At 35.6% G+C, this 20,473-nt stretch overlaps 1 long non-coding RNA gene across 1 annotated transcript; it reads left to right on the forward strand.

Moving 5' to 3' along the window:
* The first annotated feature begins 1,697 nt into the window (after nucleotides 1–1,697).
* Nucleotides 1,698–20,240, forward strand: LOC136822929 (uncharacterized). The gene is made up of 4 exons (XR_010848962.1): nucleotides 1,698–1,712; nucleotides 18,184–18,329; nucleotides 18,794–18,826; nucleotides 20,143–20,240. It is a non-coding gene; the product is annotated as an uncharacterized lncRNA (long non-coding RNA).
* The last annotated feature ends 233 nt before the right edge of the window (nucleotides 20,241–20,473 follow it).

A 20,473-nucleotide genomic window follows, 5' to 3' on the forward strand; every position in this document is an offset into this window, starting at 1 on the left:
GTACAATTTTCCATGAAGATGCCAATAATATTTATAATGTATTCATGACATACAACCTTCGTATTGAGAAACGCTTTTATTTGTGAAGCGCATGTCTTTAAGAATCACCTCTTAAAATTCAAAACTCTAATTTTTTTCGGTTGTTCTTTATATAAATCAATAGGAGTATTCGACCCTATCATATCTACAATCGGTGACGAAATACTTGGCACAAAAAGGAAATCCACCGGGGTGTTTTGAAACCACAATCGATTTGCAAGTGCTCTAAAGTAGGTTCGAAGGGTAGCTGTGAGTTTTAACGCTGACTTAAGACTTACCACCTTAGGATCTGAGGATCCAAAAGTTCAAAAATGGTCCAGTAGGGCTTGAAATATAGCCTAGAAACCAATAAATCCCTCCCAGATCGAAATAATCGTTGAAATCAAGTTGAAGGCCAAAAATTTACATTCTCGCTCTAACTTCAATTTTCGAAAAATGGTAAATTAGTCAAAAGTGCCAATATGTTATGACACGGATTGTAGTGTCATATCTTCAAAAATCTTCGCTTCCTTTACGGTGCTCAAAAATTAAAGGATTGTTGTGTATGCATTAAATATATATTACAAACTCAATACTAGTCACATTATTTTATTTGACCCACATTAGGTTGTACAAAAGATTTTTACAGATAGAGCTGAAAACCAATTTTTTATTTATTCTAGAAAAAAACCTATGAAATACCATTTTCGTTTTTCAATTTCTATTCCCTATGCAGTGCCGTAGCTATGTAGCAATAAATTTTCGAGAAATTTTTTTATAAAATAAAATTTCTCCAAATAAAACTTCAGTGCATTTGCCGGTCATCTGGATATTCATTTTGTTTTGAATTCTTCCCCTCGGGCCAAACGGCACTGCTATGACTGTGGTTGAAACCGATAACTTCAAGTCCCATGGAAGAAAGCGTTTTCACAAGCTTATTTACTTACTACCTTATCGGCCAAAACTTAGTCGGCTCTAAGTGACTAAATTTTGGCTTGGTGACTAAAATGAGGGCCGACTAAAGATTTGGGCCAAATTAACTGTAAATAGAACCGCTTAGGCGGCCTTTAGTGACTAAATTTTGAGGAGGTGACTAAAATTAGGGCCGACTAATAATTAAGGCCGACTAAAATTAAAGCCGATTAAGTTTTGGCCGATAAGGTATCTATCAAATTTTTCTAACCCCTCCCCATGGACCTTATATCAATTTTTGAAAATATTCTCGGCTGTCAAAAGAAGAGTCCCATATTTTGTTTTAGATAGCCTGGGTCATAATCAGTGGTATTATTTCCGACCCCCGGCAATAGCTTCCACCGTTTATTATAATTTGAAGATTTTTCTCCCCCCCCCCCTTTCGAGGCACCTGAGAACTCCCTGTATATCAGACTTCCCCTTCATTGGTCACTTATTCTTTCAGATATAATTCAAAACAAAAGAATAACTAAAGATAAATGTTGAAAATGACTGGAATTATTCTGGACCGACCACGAGTCAAATTTTATCCAATCATCGCAAACAATGGTGGTGGATCATTTAATCCAATCCGAAAACAATTCCAATTAAAAGTTGTTCCTGAGAAGTTGGTTATGCTATAGTTCTGTTATGCTGTAAAGTAGTAGGTGATATTCAAAATTGGATCGATGTGGCTACTGATGCTGTTGGATTTCAAACGAAAAGACAATCTATCGCAACCAGTGAGTATGATCTAAATGTTTTGCTGAAGGAGTTGGTGGATTACCTTTTCATACCTTAAATAAGACAGGGAAAAAAACAAAAAAACTTCACTTTAGGCATTAAAACACACCTCATAAGCTCAAGGGAAATTCACATGCACGCAAAATCTTTATTTACTTCAATCGTAAGGCTGTCTTTTGACGTTTTAAACGTGAGCAAACTTCACTTCAGGCCTTAAAACAATACGTAAGGTTAGGGAAATTCCCCATTCCTGAAGGTCTTAAGTAAGTTTATAAGTACCGGCGTACAGACCGAAGATTTCACAAATACCGCTCAAAAATGTTTTGACTGGAATACTGGAAACTTGACCTTTCAATTCCCGAACTGGCTATTTTCCCGTTAGATGCCGGAATACTAGCGAGCATCTCACTAAAAACCGGGATTTTTCATCTCGTTTCTTAGTGAGTTCCACTTTCTGAAAAAAGAACTTGAAAAGCTTTGACGCAAATTTGATATTTTCGCTACTGCAAGAGCTTCGAAATCCATTGAAATTTTGCCTTCTCGGAACCATTTTTTCTCAAGAGTGAGACTTTTATATTGAACAAACATTTAGACATTTTGATTTTTTTAGGTCATAATATGTAATATTCATAATTATAGTATATACTACTAGCCATAGCTTTCACTAACTGCCACCCGCTAATTAATACAAATGCTTGTAAAACTAATTAATGCTAATTAAGGCTTTTTAATGCTTTATAGCAAAAGTTTGGAAATGATTTGGAATAGTTAGAATGATTCTTCTCAGCATTTTCTTTGAGATATCAATGAATAAGCTAACATAAATGAGACATTTTTTTTCTAAAAATATGAATTACTTTTTACAAAGAATAAAATACGAATCTTAAAACATTCATTAGGAAAAGTGTCCAGGTAGAATCAATTACAGACAGTTACAGATTTGTTTTTTGTTTTTGTGTTTTTTTGTATACTAAACCAGACAAAAGACATGCAACTATATTTATTTCAACCAATTTGAAATAGGTATAAATGAAACATAGTAGAACCAAACAGCATAAGAAATGCTATGAGCCAGAAACATAACGAGCAGGAACCAAAAATTGACAGGTAACAACGTACCGTGAAATTGGGTAACTTGCATCAGTGGAGGCTAACATGCATAGCCCTCGAATGAATGACCTGGCTGGTCATTAAAATACAACTACGCAGCTCTGCTCGCAGCTCTACTCTACCATTTTTGTTTTGATTTAACTTTGTATTTTAATGACCAGCCAGGTCATTCATTTGAGGGCTATGCAAGTTAGCCTCCACTGATGCAAGTTACCCAATCTCACGGTACTTAGGAGTTTTTCCAACTGTTTAACAAAGGATATCGTGATCCAAAATTGTTTACAATAAATGGATTTACCAGTAATCTAGAAGCTGTAACAGCGTTGTGTAAAGGATGGAAGATGATAGGACGTAACGTGGTAATAGTATCAGTAACGAGGCAATATTGATGAGCAGGAAGCAGGTATTAACAGGAAATAGCGTACATTCAGGACTTTTTCCAACGGCATGATAAGGGATCTCACGGACAAAATTGTTTACATTAAAAAGATATGCCAGTTATCTTGCTGTTGTAACAGCAACATCGTGTAGAATTGTTGAGAGTAGAGTATGTTGAATGACGATTGTCGAATAAATTTAGTTACAGTGGAATTTCGTTGCCAATTCAACCACCAACAATAATCACTTTTGTCCATATTCAATCATTGTTCTACTATTATCATTTTAATCATTGTTCATTATTATTGCTATTGGGGACAAACTGTTTGGATCGAAAAATGAATCAATCTCCTGAATGTCTAAGACAGGAGACAGATTGTAATTTGACTGTCAGCAAATTCACTGATTGGTATATGTATACATCTTGTTTAATCCGAAAGTCAAAAGTAAATGCATACAAGTATTTTGACTGCAGGAAGAGAGAGCTTGAATTTAAAAAAACTTCCAGAAACTTCTCCATTCCATTTCCTGCATGTTGACCAATCGGGCAAAATTCTACAAGCGGAATAGAATCTACTGTCGAAAGCTGAGTAAAATGCCCGCGGCGCCTGCTATTATAAAGAAAAAGTTTTTAGGCTAGCAACTGCCGTCCCTGAAAAAAAACCGAACATTTACGGAAGAGACTAACTACGGGGATGCTTGCGCGACAACAAACAAACGCGCAACAAAATTTCGAGATTCCAGTCCAATATCTATGCGTGAAACTATAAGTGCCTCCTCGTCGCTGCGCTCCTGCGGGGGCAATTACCAGAGCCAGTCCCGGTGTAACGAAAAATACTCCCTGGAAAAAAGTACTCCCGGAGTACATTTTTCCCAGGAAAAATATACTCCCCAGTACTTTTTTCCTAGGAAATTGATACCCCCTCTGGGAAATTTGTACCCCCAGTAAGGGAGTACTTATTTCCTAGGAAATAAGGTTCCCCTCCTGTAGAATCTGAAAAAAGAAGACTCAGCATTGCACTTTAATAATTATTCGATAGTTTTAAAAAAAAATCGTGTATAACCTCGTGGAAAATATCTTCAGTTAGTGAAGTCATGATGGCGACAAAAACACGTTGATTTGAGAGATGTCGAAGTTTATAAACGAGATGGAACTTATCCAGCTGAAGTAAAAGGCAAGGGTCAAAAGCGAAATATCAGGAAAGCATGTATGAACTTTTCAATTGGGGTATAATCTCAAAAAATGTAGTAAATAGCCGAACGTGCGACCACACTGGGCTCAAATAAACTCGTCCCCAGGCCCCGAAAATCAAAATTTTGGAAAAATGAACATACAATTAAACACACCCAAGGAACAAGTGTGCCAAGTTTCAGCAAAATCTAACCATTTTCGACGTCTCCAGGCTGCCCCAAAGTTTTAGCCTCGTTTTGGCGAAAAACTCGTCCCCAGGCGGCCCCAAAAATCAAAGTTTTCAAAAGATGAAATAAACACCCCCAGATATTCACCCAAGGATCAAGCGTGCAAAATTTCAGCCAAATCCGACCATTTTTGAAGTCCCTAGGCTACCCCAAAGATTTAGGACATACTACATTGTCAGACTGTAGCTCAACTGACGTGAGAACAGGGGGTACTTTTTTCCTGAGGAGGGTACGAATTTCCTAGGAAATAAGTAGCCCTAGGAGTACCTATCTCCTGGAAAATTTGTACTGGGGAGTACTTTTTTCGGGGAGTACTTATTTCCTGTGACACCGGCACGGGTCTTTTGTGTTACAAAAGTTAATTGTCTTTAAATAAATAAATAAAAATGAAAATATTTTTTAAATATCACACCTCACAACCTCACTCACGGAAAGACGACAAGACTTCGTTCAGCTTTTGATCTTTCAGTGCTACTTGGTCTGGGGTAAATGTGCGACTCGCACGTTCACCTCTCAGACAAGCAACAACTGATCGGATCAAGATGAAGGAAATCTTGCGTCGAATCCCGGCGATCACGACACTCTTCATGCAATTTTGCTTCTCTGAGATTTTCTCAGAAAGTCTATTTAAAAATATCGAACATTCACGGGAAGTTCCGCCAGTAGCACCAAAAATCAATGGTGTGAAAGTCCCTCTCTCAATTTCCTGGATTCGTTGGTTATAAGCTCTTTTCTTCTGCTTCTCAAAGCTTGCTAATGTAGTTGAAACGGATTTTTCACGATAACTCGGAGCTAGAAGGTTTGAAACCTTAACATCAAAGAATGCTCTCTGAAACCGTGTCCAAAAACCGATACCACTAACATCGGCCCTTGCCTCATTACCACAAATAGCTGATTTCTTAAAATCAGCACTATCAGTTCTTGTGAGTTCCAATAATGCGGGTTCAATTTTCACATCATGTGCAACTTCTTCCAACATCATCGCTAACGCATCACGGATGTTGTTGTGACGATGAATGACGTAACCACCGAGGTGACAAGAAAGTGCATGTTCGATGGAGAAGGATGCTTGACATGCACATTTGACCGGTAGTCTCCTCATCTGCCAACCGTACCGCATGAAAATCGCATCAAAGAATTCTTGCTTGGTCAATATGAAATTCTCTTCCCTCAAAGGAAGAGTCGTCAGCCACGATGAAGCACCCGGACATTGAGCAATTTCCACTGCTTTGCGCTCAATGGATGGTAAAGAAGGCTCAATTTCCCGAAGGATTTTCTCATATTCCTTTAGTCGTTGGTTTTTTCTTGATTTGATTACCGAAATCGAGCTTGTATAATCAACGGGCTCTTCACATTGTTTTACGACACGATCTCGTAATTCGGCCGTCGCACTTAGGCTCGTTTCGTGTTGGAATTTCGCTTCTTCTATTACATTTATGATACCAAGTCCCCCGAATTTCGTCGGCAAAGCCATCAAGCGACGTTCAGTATCATTGCATTGTCTTCCATCGCAGAAGGCGGGAATCAAGTGGAATCTGATGACGTTTTCGAGTGGTATCAGGTATTCGTCGAGGTCTTTGACCGTACGGAATATGTAGTTGAAATTTTGGCGATATCCAACTACGAATGACACATACGCAGCTTGTGGTTGTGAACATGCTATCGTCGCCAAAAGAGTGAGCTCTTTGACCCATTCTGCAACTTTGGCTTCGATGTAATCCTTGCGGAAAGCTGCATTCCCGATCAAGGCGCCGAGATGTTTTCGTCCTTTGACAGTCACTTTGATAGAAGTTGTTGCGAAGACGCTTCTAGCATACTCTTCATATTCTGGTTTGACTATCAACCTTGGAAGATTTTGGGTAATATCCGATATTTGGACCGACTTCAGATAGAACATCCCACCAAGCTTTCAGTGCATTAATCTTCTGTAAGATCATCTGCATATGCTATTTGTTTGATTCGAGCTGATTTCTTCTTGAGATGAGTTGTTAGTGGTAACAAACTTAGACCGTATAAAGCCATTGCAATGGGATCACCTTGTGTGGTACCTTCAGTGGATTTCAGCTCGACACCACCAATTACAAATAATCGAATTTCATGGCGATAGCAGTTTTCAACAAACAATGCTAGATGTGGACAAATTATCTTTATGTTCTGGATCATGACGGCACGATTGATGCTGTTGAACGCGTTGCTTGCATCCACCAGAAGAACAGCTTCAGTTTCAACGTCGTTGTAGATATCAGCCATTGCATGAACAGCAGTCTCGCAACCTCCGAGTTGTCCTGCACATAGTTGTAGGTTTCCAGCAGCATCTTGTAGTCTTTCTTTAAAATTGTTGTTATTGATTTCCCAACAATCCTTCTAAGTATACTTCACCGATGCCAATGGGACGTACACCTGGATTCTTGTTGAGTGGTACAAGAGTGCACGAAAGAAAAGCCTCCATGTCACGGCCTTTCTCTTTATCACATTTTTCGGTGCACATCGTGATGGCCATTTTGGCGATAGCTTTCGCCAGATCGTGTGAGCGGTCACCAAAACATTTTGAAAGCAACAATCGATGCCACATGCTTGAGTCAAGTTGACATTTTGATTGAATGCAAAAATAAATCGACTTTGGAAATTTTCTTTAAACGATAAAATTCTTTTGAAAAATTGCAAAAATTCTGAAAAAATCAGGAAAACTCATGAAATTATGAAAATTACTAGTTTTAGTACCAATTTACTCAGAAAATTCTCAAATTTTAGTCTACCACCTCTTTGGTATTCTAGTACCCTATGGTACTAAAAGGACTTTTAAGTTTTTTTTGGCTATACCACCACATCACTTAAACATAGTGATGTCCTAGATTTTAGTATCGACCCCTTCCCTTGCTTCAAACACTATGTTTTATGCTGCTCGTGTTAGGCGAGTTTTTGTGTTGTGTTGTAAAAATCGAGTATCAAGGTTGAATTTTAATGAAAAAGCACGAATTTATTGTGAACAATAAACAAATTAATAAGAAAAAGCACCTCAATACAGAAACTTGATAAATTTCCCACAATCAAACGTTTTTATTAAAAACAGTTTTAAAAATTTTAATCACGAGAACCATGGTATTTCAAACTAACTAAATTGAAATCGTGTCAATTTTTCTTTCATATATTTTTAACACCGTGCATTTATGTATTGAAACAGCCCTCTGTATATCAATTAAAATTTAGTTATAAAAGTAGATCAAATTTAGGATTTTCGAAAAATTAACTAAAATTTACAATTATTTTGAGCCTATGACTCAAATAAAAACATCTTCAATATGACCCGTTTAAGTTTATTTAAAGCGGTTGCTAGAGAGTCAAATGTGTAATAGGGAACGCCTTGTTTTAAGTTTCTTTTTATAGAAGTCCATTGAACAGACAACACCCTATAACTTTATGCTGTATTCATTTTTAAGTATTTGCTTTTTGTGAATACATATTTTCTTGGCAGTACACGTTTTTTTTATAAGAACATCCACAATTTTTGAAGTCTTCAGATGTTCTTAACTTTTTGGAAAAATGTTTTTGACATGTTCTTATTTCCCCCATTGGGTGAGTATTTTTGACCATTTTTCTTAAGAAATTTGATGTTTTAGCGCCCGCAAAGCCTTAAAATGTTCTTAACTTGGTCTTGGCCCTATTCGGCCTAGGGGGGGGGCTGTTTCTATTCGGAGGTCAAATTATTGGTAATAGCTCCTGAAATAATAGAGCTTTTGCCATGAAATTTTCTGTAAATTCCTAACTTTTATTTTAGCTTCAAAATAAAAAAACAATCGACACCTAAAAATTTTCACACCTTGAGCATGATGACATTTTTGACAGTAGAAATTGACACTTTTCCAATACAAATTTATTTTTAATGTCAAATATATCATTTAAACTTTAATTTATTGAATATTTAGGATAAAATAAACATTTTGGACTCAGGCAACTTTTTTCTAAAGCTTTTTGTTAGAATTCAATAGCTATTTATATGAACAAAGAAAATTTTCGGTTTTTTCTCACTTTTACCTTATGTGACAAGGATCTTGTGTGCCAAATTTCATCCAAAAAGACCCACTAGATCAAAAGTTAAGGGGTGGTACAGGAAAAGCCCCCCCCCCCCCCTAGTTCTGAACCGCCCCTAAAAGCCTAGGTTGAATAGGGTTAATATTTTGGCAAGCGAAGCCTTATGTTCTTATATAAAAAACGTGTAGTCTAGTAACTGAAATTAATCGCCCATTTATTATTACAGTTTGAATACCTCTCAGTCACTTAGGAGTGTTTTTGAAGATTGATGTTTTGGTTACCTCAGCCTATCCAACCTGACTGTTCAAATATTATTTCAAAAAACAGAGTGTGTGATGAGTACGTCAAAACTATTTCATAAGAACTGTGTTTCAGTTTTGTCGTGACCTAAGAACAAATTAGTAAGAACAACCAATATGAGGCTCATATCATAGAAATGAATTGATAACTCTTCATTAAATATATGAATAATATTTTGAGAACACTTTTAGAACAGTATTTCAGCCTGAGAAGTCACGACAAACGAATACCTAAGGCCTATCCAGGTCTATCCAGGTCTATCCAGGAAAAAAAGACATTTTTTTGACTTTTTACAGACATTATTTTTATCAGCTAGTTGGTACTGAGTGTCAGACATGTATTGATTGATTGATTTAGTGGGATTTGTTTAATCAGATAACATTTCTAAGTAACACTTTTATAACAATCATTATACCGGGTGCGCTACAAAAAAGTTTCTCTCTTTAAAACTAACTTTCTAGAAATCTAAAAAATTTTGAAAGAACCATTCCTAGTTTATTGGAAAGAAAGATAAACTTAAATTTGGATGGGTCATTTTTAAATTCGGTGCATTAGATAAAAAATTATCCTCAATTGAATAAGTTACTTTCAGAAAGTGTTCGGAAACGTTGAAAATCGACCGTACAGTAAGTACTGAGTTTTTCCCATACTATCCAATTATCTTTTCTCAAAAAGGTGGACAGTCAGGAAACACATTCCGATTAGCGGACACTATACTAATTAGCAGAACAATAGTTCTCATTTCCATTACACGTTTTTTTATAAGAACAAACTATATAAGAACATAAGGCTTCGAGGCCCAAAAATTTAAGAACATTCTAAGAACATTAAGGCTTTGGAGACTTAAAAACAAGCAATTTCTTAAGAAATTACATCAGAATGCTCAAAAAATGCTGAAAATAAGAACATTTTAAGAACATTTTTAGGCTTCAAATCCAAAAAACTAAGAACATCCGAAGGCTTCGAAAATTTTTGACGTTCTTATAAAAAAAACGTGTAATGCCTGAGACCATCGCGACAAATGGGGTTTCCATGTTTTGACGTCAAAGAATCGAACGTCAGAAAAGACGGGGGTAAACGTTCGAAAATATGTCAAAAAGAAGGCAAGAAAAATAATTTGTGATTTTTCCTAAGTAACCATGCTTAATTATTCATTTTTTATACTTCTTTGATGAAAGAAGTATATATTTTTGAAAAGTACAATACTTCGTCAATCATTTATTCGTTTTTTGAGCTCCTTACTCCAAGGATTTCTCATTTTGTCAGCCGTTGAACTTGAGTGCTTTTTCGAACAAAATTCTAAAACCCTTCTGTGTTTCAGGGTTCGTAAAAAGTCGTGAGTATTTTTCATCTTGCTAAGGTCAATCTTTCTTTGAAATTCAATCTTAGACCTTTCCAATAATGTATAACATGTACAAAGTTCCAGGTCTGCGATGTGGTGATTTTTCACTTTGAAAAATAGAGAAATTTTTCCTTGAATTCCCCTAATGTTTGTTTACAAGTCAGGGAAAACCCGCATTTAACAATAGCAAAAAATTTGGAGGGCAAAACCTTCGAAAAGTATAATCAAAGGGCTTTCCAAATATGTATAATGTTATGGGGTTTTCTTTTGAGGAATGTGGTGATTTTCGAACGAGAAGAGATGGCATGATAAAAGTTTTGTGTAACTTTTCTAAACTAGATTTTGACGTAAAGGGTATATTCATGATATGCACCACTGCAATGTCTTCTGACATTACGTCACGGAACCAATAGCTCATTGGTTGGAAGTGACGTAAAATCAGTCAATACGTCACTTTCAACCAATCGGCTATTGGGTGGAACGGAAGACATTGCAATGGTGCATATCATGAATAGGAAATTTTGGCATGAGTATTAGTTTTTAATTTTATAAAGAACTCAAAGCATTTAAAAATTCAAAACATATTTTACATTGATCTACAAAAGTAAATTAACCATCAAGCTGGGTTTGATTTTCAAACTAGCAGCTTAATTTTCAAATATTACTGTTAATAGTCTTACTGGAAGAAAAACTTCGTAAAAGAAATCCCTTTTTCGTACAAATGGCCGACAGTTGTCTCTAGCTCAGTCTTTTTTTGCCATTTTTCATCTCCAAATTAAATAATTTGGCGCGATGAGAAAGATAGCTTTCTCACCGAATTTCCATTTTCACTGTTATTTTAACCTTTTTTGGGTTGCGAAAGATTAGATTACAGCTTTTCATTAATTTGCGATCTTAACTCATTAAGTATTAATTAAAATCAATGATTTAATTGGTATATAGAAGGTTATCATTATCGGTATCCTATTCAAACTAGGCTTTTAGGGGCGGCTCAGAACTAGGGGGTGGGCTTTTCCTGTACCACCCCTTAACTTTTGATCTAGTGGGTCTTTTTGGATGAAATTTGGCACACAAGATCCTTGTCACGTAAGGTAACTTTTGACAACAATTTTTTTTGATGACGTCACTCATCATGCCCAAAGTGAGCAAAAACCGAAATTTTCCATTGTTCTTATAAATAGCTATTGTATTCTAACAAAGGCTTTAGAAAAAACTTGCCTGAGTTTAAAATGCTTATTTTATCTTAAATATTCAATAAATTACGGTTTAAACGATATATTTGACATTAAAAATAAATTTGTATTGGAAAAGTGTCAATTTTTGTGACACTTACTGTCAGAAATGTCATCATGCTCAAGGTGTGAAAATATTTAGGTGTCAAATTTTTTTTTATTTTGAAGCAAAATAAAAGTTAGGAATTTACAGAAAATTTCACGGCAAAAGCTCTATTATTTCAGGAGCTATTACCAATAGTTTGACTTCCGAACAGAAAGAGCCCCCCCCCCCTAGTCCGAATAGGGTTAACTGGGACAAGTTTTATAGTCCCCCTTCAATTAACAATGCCTTTTAGTAAACATTACTCCATAACTCGAACGAATTTGTGCTCCCCGTGCGTGTTCGTGTTATAGGGCTCCTCTGTATGTAGCTAAAGTTCCTGGGCAGATAAAGAACTGGTCAGAAGATTTATTCACCATTCTATTCATCACATTATCCAATTGCTCTTCTAATGCTAAATGAGCCCGGCGAGATTGACGTTTTTCTCAAGTTCGTGATTTCGTGATTTAAGATTTTAAAGTGCGTGATTGCGTGATCGGAGGAACCAACGTGATCAACGTGATCGTGATAGAAAGGAAATCTAACTCGTCATACATGATTTGCTAATTTTTTTTGCGTGATTGCGTGATTTGATAGGTGACGGGGGGGAGGCTCTTAAATGAAATTCAAACAAAATGAAAAAGCATATTTTGAAGATTTGGGGTCAATATTTGGCTTATTGGCTTATATACCTTAAGGGAAGAAATTTTCGTGGAAGAAATTTTCGCGGAATTTAATTTCGCGAATTTGGGTGTAATTCGCGAAATTAAATTCCGCGAAACACACCAAAATTGTTAAATCGCGAAATTAAATTCCGCGAAATTTGGTTTTTGTTTTTGACCAGGTATTACCAAAAAAGATGGACACGATTGATTTTTAAGCATTATAACGTGTATTTTTTATCAAATATAAACAAATATAAACACCTCCGTGATGCTTAAAAGTTAATCTAAGTTGATAAATTCTTCTCAATCGCGAAATTAAATTCCGTGAAACTTTTAAAATTGGCTCATTCGCGAAATTAAATTCCGCGAAATTTGCCATTTTGAAACTGTGATTCGCGAAATTAAATTCCACGAAAATTTCTTCTCGCGAAAAAATTTTCCCTTAAGGTAATCTCAGAGACTTTAATTTTGTTTGTGAAACTAATTGTTTTGAAACACCTTGATGTGCCACTTTGTGGAGTAAAAGTTCAAAAATTTTCCTTTTTTTATGAAAAATCCTAAAGAAAGCCCCCCTTCCCTATTGTCAAAGATTTGCACACCCCTGTATCAGAAAATCTGACGGGTCCCCTTTACAACTGAAAGAGTTGGTCCGAGGAACTTTCCCTGTTAAATAGATACCTTTTAAGAATCAACGCTTTGTTGAAACTCAAAACTGCAAATTATCAGAATATGAATTCCTATTTATCCTCGCTGCTTAGAATATTCTCATCGGATCACTGAGACAGGTATTTTTTTACAATCTGGGTTCAGTATTGACTTCCAAGCCCGAAGGGCTAGACTCGAGACTACTGAATGGGAAATGAAGCCACTTATTTCCAATCTAGAACGCCCACGCGTGCGAGTTTGTACACAAACGCCTGATTGGAAGTAAAATTTATCGCTAGATTTCAAAAATGCAGTCCTCAAAAACAAAGGAACTGCTAGATACAATTCGTCGTCACGATTGCAGCGCGTTCTGGATGGGAAGTAAACGGCTTCACTTTTTCTTGCCTGGGAAAAAGGTAAGAGATTCTACTCTAGCCGTTCGGGCTCTAAACTCAATGGGTGTAACTGCAGATCTGTAAAGTCCGAAGGGCTAGATCCGCGGCCTTTATCGAAAAGTGAAGCAAGTTTTGGTAGGATTTCCTACCAAAGAAATCACGTGACAACAAGCAAGCAATTTCACTGGTTTGAGAGATGCAAAATAGCGTTTACCGCTTACTTTTTTTTGATCTCGCGCTCTGAAAATAATTAAAATGCTAGATCCTATCCATCGGCACGAAATTTAAAAGTCAAATTTTTTTGATTCACTTTTTTGCTGGAGAAAGCTAAAAGTTGCCTATCTTGCCTTTCGGGCTTTGCAGATCTGTGGGTGTAACTATCCCACTGTTATATGTTATGGGGTTATATCTCTTGGATATCAATTACGTTCGTAATCTCCCCTGTTTAATTAATTACCCAACCTATTTGAATCATAATAACCATTAATCTGCCTTTTGATTTGTGATGCTTTTTACTATTAGTTGGTCAGTCAGAGTCAACCTTCTCAGATATGAGTTTCCTCCTACTGTATGGAGACAGGAGATCTTTGACGGTTTTCATAGACCTGGGATGATATAACTAGCGTCTCGTCCATTATTTGGCAATTGAAGCTTCTATGTGCTTTTCCCAGCTGGCACAAAACGTTGTTTTAACGTTCATCTAACGTTATATGTACGTTGTGAACGTTAGATAAACGTTCAAAGAACGTTGTGTGCCAGCTGGGAAGGTATTTGAACAGAAATCTGAATTTAAAGATGTTGTAGGTCTGAAGAAAGGTTTTTTATTCTTAGGTCCGAGGAAAGACTTTCTTCTTACGATTTTTTATCGTCATGTTTAACATGAAATACTGTGATACTCACTGTTGGACTTCTTTTTTGTATTGGATGTTTTAGTAAGGTTCGTTTGCATGCTTTCCAATATCCACTAACTACTGTTTTAGCGTGTCATGCGTCGGGTAAGGCCTTCCGATATCCAACGATTTGTTATCAAAGTGTTATCAGTTATACCGTTGAATAGTTTTTGTCTATTTGCTGTGATGTAGGATTCATTCATCTGCACAATGTCGCAACTGTATGTGGAAATCCGTTTTAAGTAGAGATTTCTCATTAAAATTTTAGATATTTTGTTTAGATTTGTTTAGCACTGAACTGTAGTGTAGTTTGAGGCTGGGCTTCTTTCATGAATGAATATGAGTAAGATAATGGCTGGCTGGCATTACTTCTACGATTATATTGTTAGCCAGAAATCATGTAAATACCACCTCAGTTTGTACAGACTTCATTACTTGACAAAGACAAACGTCGAAATATTGTACACGTCTGTGTGTTTTTTCTGTGAAGCTATATATCGCAACACTATGGAACATTGACTATTACGTTTTTTTCATCATGTCAATCCAGCATAAAGTTAACTGTACAGACACTGATTCTCTGGCTGGCATTACTTCTACGATTATATTGTTAGCCAGAAATCATGTAAATACCACCTCAGTTTGTACAGACTTCATTACTTGACAAAGACAAACGTCGAAATATTGTACACGTGTGTGTGTTTTTTCTGTGAAGCTATATATCGCAGCACTATGGAACATTGACTATTACGTTTTTTTCATCATGTCAATCCAGCATAAAGTTAACTGTACAGACACTGATTCTCTGGCTGGCATTACTTCTACGATTATATTGTTAGCCAGAAATCATGTAAATACCACCTCAGTTTGTACAGACTTCATTACTTGACAAAGACAAACGTCGAAATATTGTACACGTGTGTGTGTTTTTTCTGTGAAGCTATGAGTAAGATAAGATATACATTGGACTCTCAATGATTGGAATTCGAAAGGTGAATCTACTTTTATTCGAATTACAGAGAGTTTCGAATTGCAGAGAGTATCTTAGGAGGGTTTTTTCCTTGACCAAAGATTCCCAAAATGTTACTTGATGCTCAACAATTAAAAGAAGGATCAAGGTTAAGTAATCCAGGGAGAAATAATGGCGCCCTCCCCTACCTTCGGGTAGATAGCTATCGAAAGAGGAGCCTTCGGGTCGCCTCCGACTGCGGTCGCAGACTTACTTACTTTTTTCCTTGACGGGGAATGGAAACAAGTTTGAGTTATATAAAGATTTGAAAAATAAACGAGAGTTTAATGTACATCTACAATAAGAACTGGTACACATCGGCGAATCGATGTTCTTAATCTGAGATACACTTTATGAAAAGGTGTCTAGTGTACACCTTGCTTTCTGTACATTAGACCATTAGCTCTAGTTTAGACGGCCCAGGGATTTCTGCCCTGCCTATTCTAATTGTGAATTAAAGAGGGCATAAAGTGGGCTGTCTAAAGTGATGCATAGCCCTCTTTTGACGTCAATGCAATGTCTTCTTTCAAACCTTTCCAAGCAAAGATTTTAACAACCAACTTTGTGCCCTCTTTTTGCATAACAATTAGAATAGGCAGGGCAGAAAGTCGGCCGTCTAAACTAGAGCTTAGACACGCAAATAGTTCATGCATTAGACAATCTATTTTGAGAACTGACTGAGAAAAAAATGACAGGGCAGATCCGCCGCCGTCATCAAATGAATAAATATTTTGTCATACATAGAGTCAGGTCATTTGAGTTTATTTAGGCGAGGTGATCATCCCCTGCTCCAGAATATATCCTCACTGCATGCCTGCTATGAAGCATTAATGAATAAATATGAAAACCTTTTCTTCGTTTATTATAAGAACTATCAAATATTCACCCGTGTTCTGTTATAAAACAATTTCGTATAGCAGTCTTAAGCAGAATTTCTCTAAAATGATACCACTTTGTTTTGCAGATTTACCTAGTTTGTTTGATGTGCCCTTAAAGCCTTAAGAGCATTAAAGAATCAGTGTTTTTTAGAATTTTTATTGTTATATATTACAATCCTTATTCTAATAGCTTGATTCTCATATTTATACACAAAACACCATAGGGTATTATTTTGACACGGTGCTAATCCCTGACACGGTGCTAATCCCTACTTAGCATAATTTTTTGAAATATTTTTTCTACTCTCGAGAAATGCAGATGCATATAAGAAAACTTTTGAGTTAGAACAATTTACTTTTTGAAATTGAGTGAATTGGATAACTGGGGTACTTAGGCAAGTGAAAGATACGGGTATGTGCCGCCCTTAAGGGTGCTTTTTTTGGGACTTGAAAGTTCCTGTAAGGGTTGGAAAAAAGCAGAAAATTAAATTTCAGTCAAACTAGAGAAATTTCAACTTTTTGCTCCTTGAAAGATCAAAATTTGGTCAAATTAGTCCCAATAAGGGTCGTAAAAATCGTACAATTTTCTTATTTTTTCTCCTTTTTAGTCCCGCTAAGGGTCCGAGGGTCAAAAGTCGGGCGGCACATACCCGCACATAAACTCCCACACGGAGGTTAGCAATGTCGTTAAAACTGACAGACTCGATTAATAAAAGTATAGTCAAATATTCTCTAAAGACAGACGGGTAATTTTGAAATTATAATAACATCCCTGTTGCTGTCTGGATTTTTGAGTGAAAATTTGACAATGTCCATCATCATTTACAATCCTTGAAATCGACGACAAATCCAATTCTGTTTAACCTACTTTAATGATAAACTTTGATAAATTTCTTGCACAGTACCGAAAAAAAAAACATTTCAGAAATATTGAATTAGCCTTATATTTCCATAGATTTTGGCATTACGAATTGTCAATTCCTAATCCTATTTTTATCCCTTGTCCAAATTGACACGCATCGTTGTTTGAACGTCCATGATCTAACACTTTCTGAACGTTATATTAGATGTACGTGTTGCTGTTATGACGGTCTTAGATAGTAAATTTTTTTAGAAAAGTTAATTTTATAAATATCTTCTTGAAACTTTTAAACATTCTTGTAAATTCTTTCTTTTTGACGTTTTAGAATTTTTGGTTTTGGTATCCACACAGTGTTTCGGAATCGTTTTGTTTTGAACATTAATATCTGAACATAGTCTAAAGTCCATTGTACAATTGACATATCAGTTTATCTTCTTATAAAAAACGATTATAGCATCCTTCCATATTATGACAATGGTATAAGTACTAGTAATCGTATGGTTTGGAGTGCAATTAACGATTAATCACGAGTAACAAAGGAGAAAATAGTAATTTGCACGAGTCCGAAGGACGAGTGCAAATTACGGTATTTTCTCCTTTGTTACGAGTGATTAATCGTTAATTGCACGACAAAACATACGATTCCGAGGTAATCGTCATAATATAAACATTCGAAAACCTCCTTTTTTTTCTTTTGTGTTTAAAAAGAAAACATTGCAGTGTAATTTTTCTTTGTTTTCAATTAAAAGAAGCTATTTTAACGTAAAATTTCTTTGTTCTTTTTTATATCGAAGAAAAATTGTCTTTGTTTTTTATTATATAGTAAAAAAAAGTCTCTGACACAGGACTTGGGAGAGAAAAGAATAAGGGGACAAAAGTGTCCCCCCGCCGAAGAGTGCAAAAAGTGGTAATAGTGCAATTAACGATTAATTGCACTCCTCTAAACCAATCAGATTCGAGTAATTTTGCACGGCTGACGATTATAGTGTGTAATGGTTGTATTATGATTAAACAAATGGTACAACTTGGCATGTTATGACTGTATTGTATAAGTACTGATCCTCTTATTTGGATTTTACACATAATTTAAAAGACATTTTTTGTTTGTTTTCTAAACATTTTTTTAAAAATGGTATACTCAGTGGTTGACAATGTCACCATACCCTGTGTTTAATTTTTATATAAATGGAATCAAAAAATTCGCTAAAATTCATTTAACGTTTTATTTCTGTAGAAATCAAGAAAGACACAACGTTGATCATCATAGAGTGGGGAAAAGATGGTTCGGCTACTTGTCTGTGTAATTTTTTTACTTGTGGTTTTTGACTACGCATGGTAATGCGTACTCAGCGAAAGATCTAATGGCAGAGCTTGAAAAAGGTTAGTGTAATTAATTCCCTAAGCTTATACGATTACAATAAACTCTCGCTTATTCGAACTTCTATTATTCAAAAATCTTTCTATAATTCGAGATTCGTTTCCATTCCCCGTCAAGGAGAAACTCTTTTAAAATACTTTCTACAATTCGAAGCTCTCTGAAATTCGATCAATTATGATTCCCCGTTTGAGTTCGAATTAGCGAGAGTCCATAGTATATATACAATTGCCCAAATTTTGTGGCTTAGAATTATCGTATATCATTTTTATCCCGCCACGTAAGGGAAAAAAACGAACCGGCCTGGGTATAATCACCAGAGTCCACACGGATTCAGAAATGACTATCGTTTTCAGCTGTTGGGTTCTGTGGTAAGCTCCACAGACTTCCTCACAGTAAGCTGCTAAGACTAGATCATAACCATTCGTACTTTCTTTTTATAAATAACATCCATCATTTGTATTTTTAGAACTGGAGATCGCCCAGAAAGACAGAAAAGAAGGTATGCTACAAAAAAATTTTTTTACCACAGTCCTGGCAATTCGCGTCGGCATACGGCAAATGCCGAGGCAAAAGCTGACGTAAATTGGTTTATAGTGTGTTTGCGTCGGCAAAAAAAACGTAAAAATGTAAAATGCAATGTAAAACCGAATGATCGATGTCTTAAGGGAGCGTCTCCAAATGTTGTTTCAATTTTTTCGTTTCAAATTGTTTCATGAAACGATTTAAAACGAAGTTCAAACGAAGTTCAAACGAAGCTCAAACGAAATGCATAATTAGTTCTAATTTATAGATAATTATCTAATATTATCTCTGAGTTTTTTCTATTTCGTTTCATTTCGTTTAGAGAAACTTCTCACTTAAAAATTTGTGAAACGGATAGGATGAGAGTTCATGTTTAATTTCACATATGCACGCTTTTTTAGGATTATATCTTTATGACTGAACTTTATTTTCAACAGAATGTTTTGGTTGAAGATCAATCCAAATTGAAGTCTGCTTTCGTATTTTATGATGTAGACTTTTTCAGAAATATGATTTCTTACTGTTCGGGGCTATCAGCTAACAGGGATATAATTAGTGCAACAATTTTAACAGGTCTTACAGGTGTTACCGACTCAATTTGTAATTAATTACCAACTCAGTTGTAATTAATTACGGTATTCCCATATGAATTATATTGAAGTAATTTGCAAAGTGTTTCGGGTTGTTATGTCGGAAAGTTACCTTCGCAGCCTTATACCATAATTTTCATTCTTTATCAAAACCAGGTTTAAAAGAATTCTTAAATCGAGGGCAAAAGATATTAGAAAACTTGTCAAGCTTGAAAGCAAGAAACTTCAGAAACTGAATCCCTTTAAACATCGAAAAAATATTACGCATTTTGAGGAAGTAAGAACTATCCTTTGTTGTAGTAACAAAATGAGACTATTGCTAAAAATTCTAAAAAGTTTTGGATGACATGAAATCCAGAGAAAAAATTTATTTCGTTTCACCATTCGTTTCAAAATATTATCTTTTTTCAGTTCAATTATCTTCTTTTCTTAAGTAATTAAAGTTAATCAGACATCATTATCTGAATATATTCAAAACGAAGTCGAAACAAAGTCGAAACGAAAGCTAAACGAAACATAAACGAAGCTTTCGTTTCATTTTCGTTTAAAAATGAAACAATATTTGGAGACGCTCCCTAAAGTATTATCCTTTGAGTGCCTTCTAATTTGGGTGATCCCAAATAAATTTCCTTGTAAATTCCTCTTTATCAGTGTTTTGAATGTTTTTCACTAACTTTGATTTTATTTTATTTCAATTTTACAGTCAAAAAGAACAGTTTGTCTTCACTTGATTCTCTACAAGACATGAAAGCGAGGCTGGAAGAATTGGAAAAAGGTGAGAGAATTATTTAATTTTGCGAGGGTATGGGTATATCCGAGCCGAATGTCGAATGTTGACTGAAAAATTCAAACAAACTATTCGAAATCACATCCTCTTTAGAGGATTTGCTTTATAAAAAACTACTTTGAAACCCTCACTAAGACTGTCATTCCTTTAAACCCCAGCACCAATTTTAAATATTTTCCGTTTATTCTCCGTTCATTCGAACCGATGGTAAGTATAATTTGATACCTCTTGTGCGGTGCCTGCTTGA

The sequence above is a fragment of the Clytia hemisphaerica genome, unplaced genomic scaffold (assembly GCF_902728285.1).
Source record: "Clytia hemisphaerica strain Z4C2 unplaced genomic scaffold, Clytia hemisphaerica genome assembly, whole genome shotgun sequence".
Classification (NCBI taxonomy): domain Eukaryota; kingdom Metazoa; phylum Cnidaria; class Hydrozoa; order Leptothecata; family Clytiidae; genus Clytia; species Clytia hemisphaerica.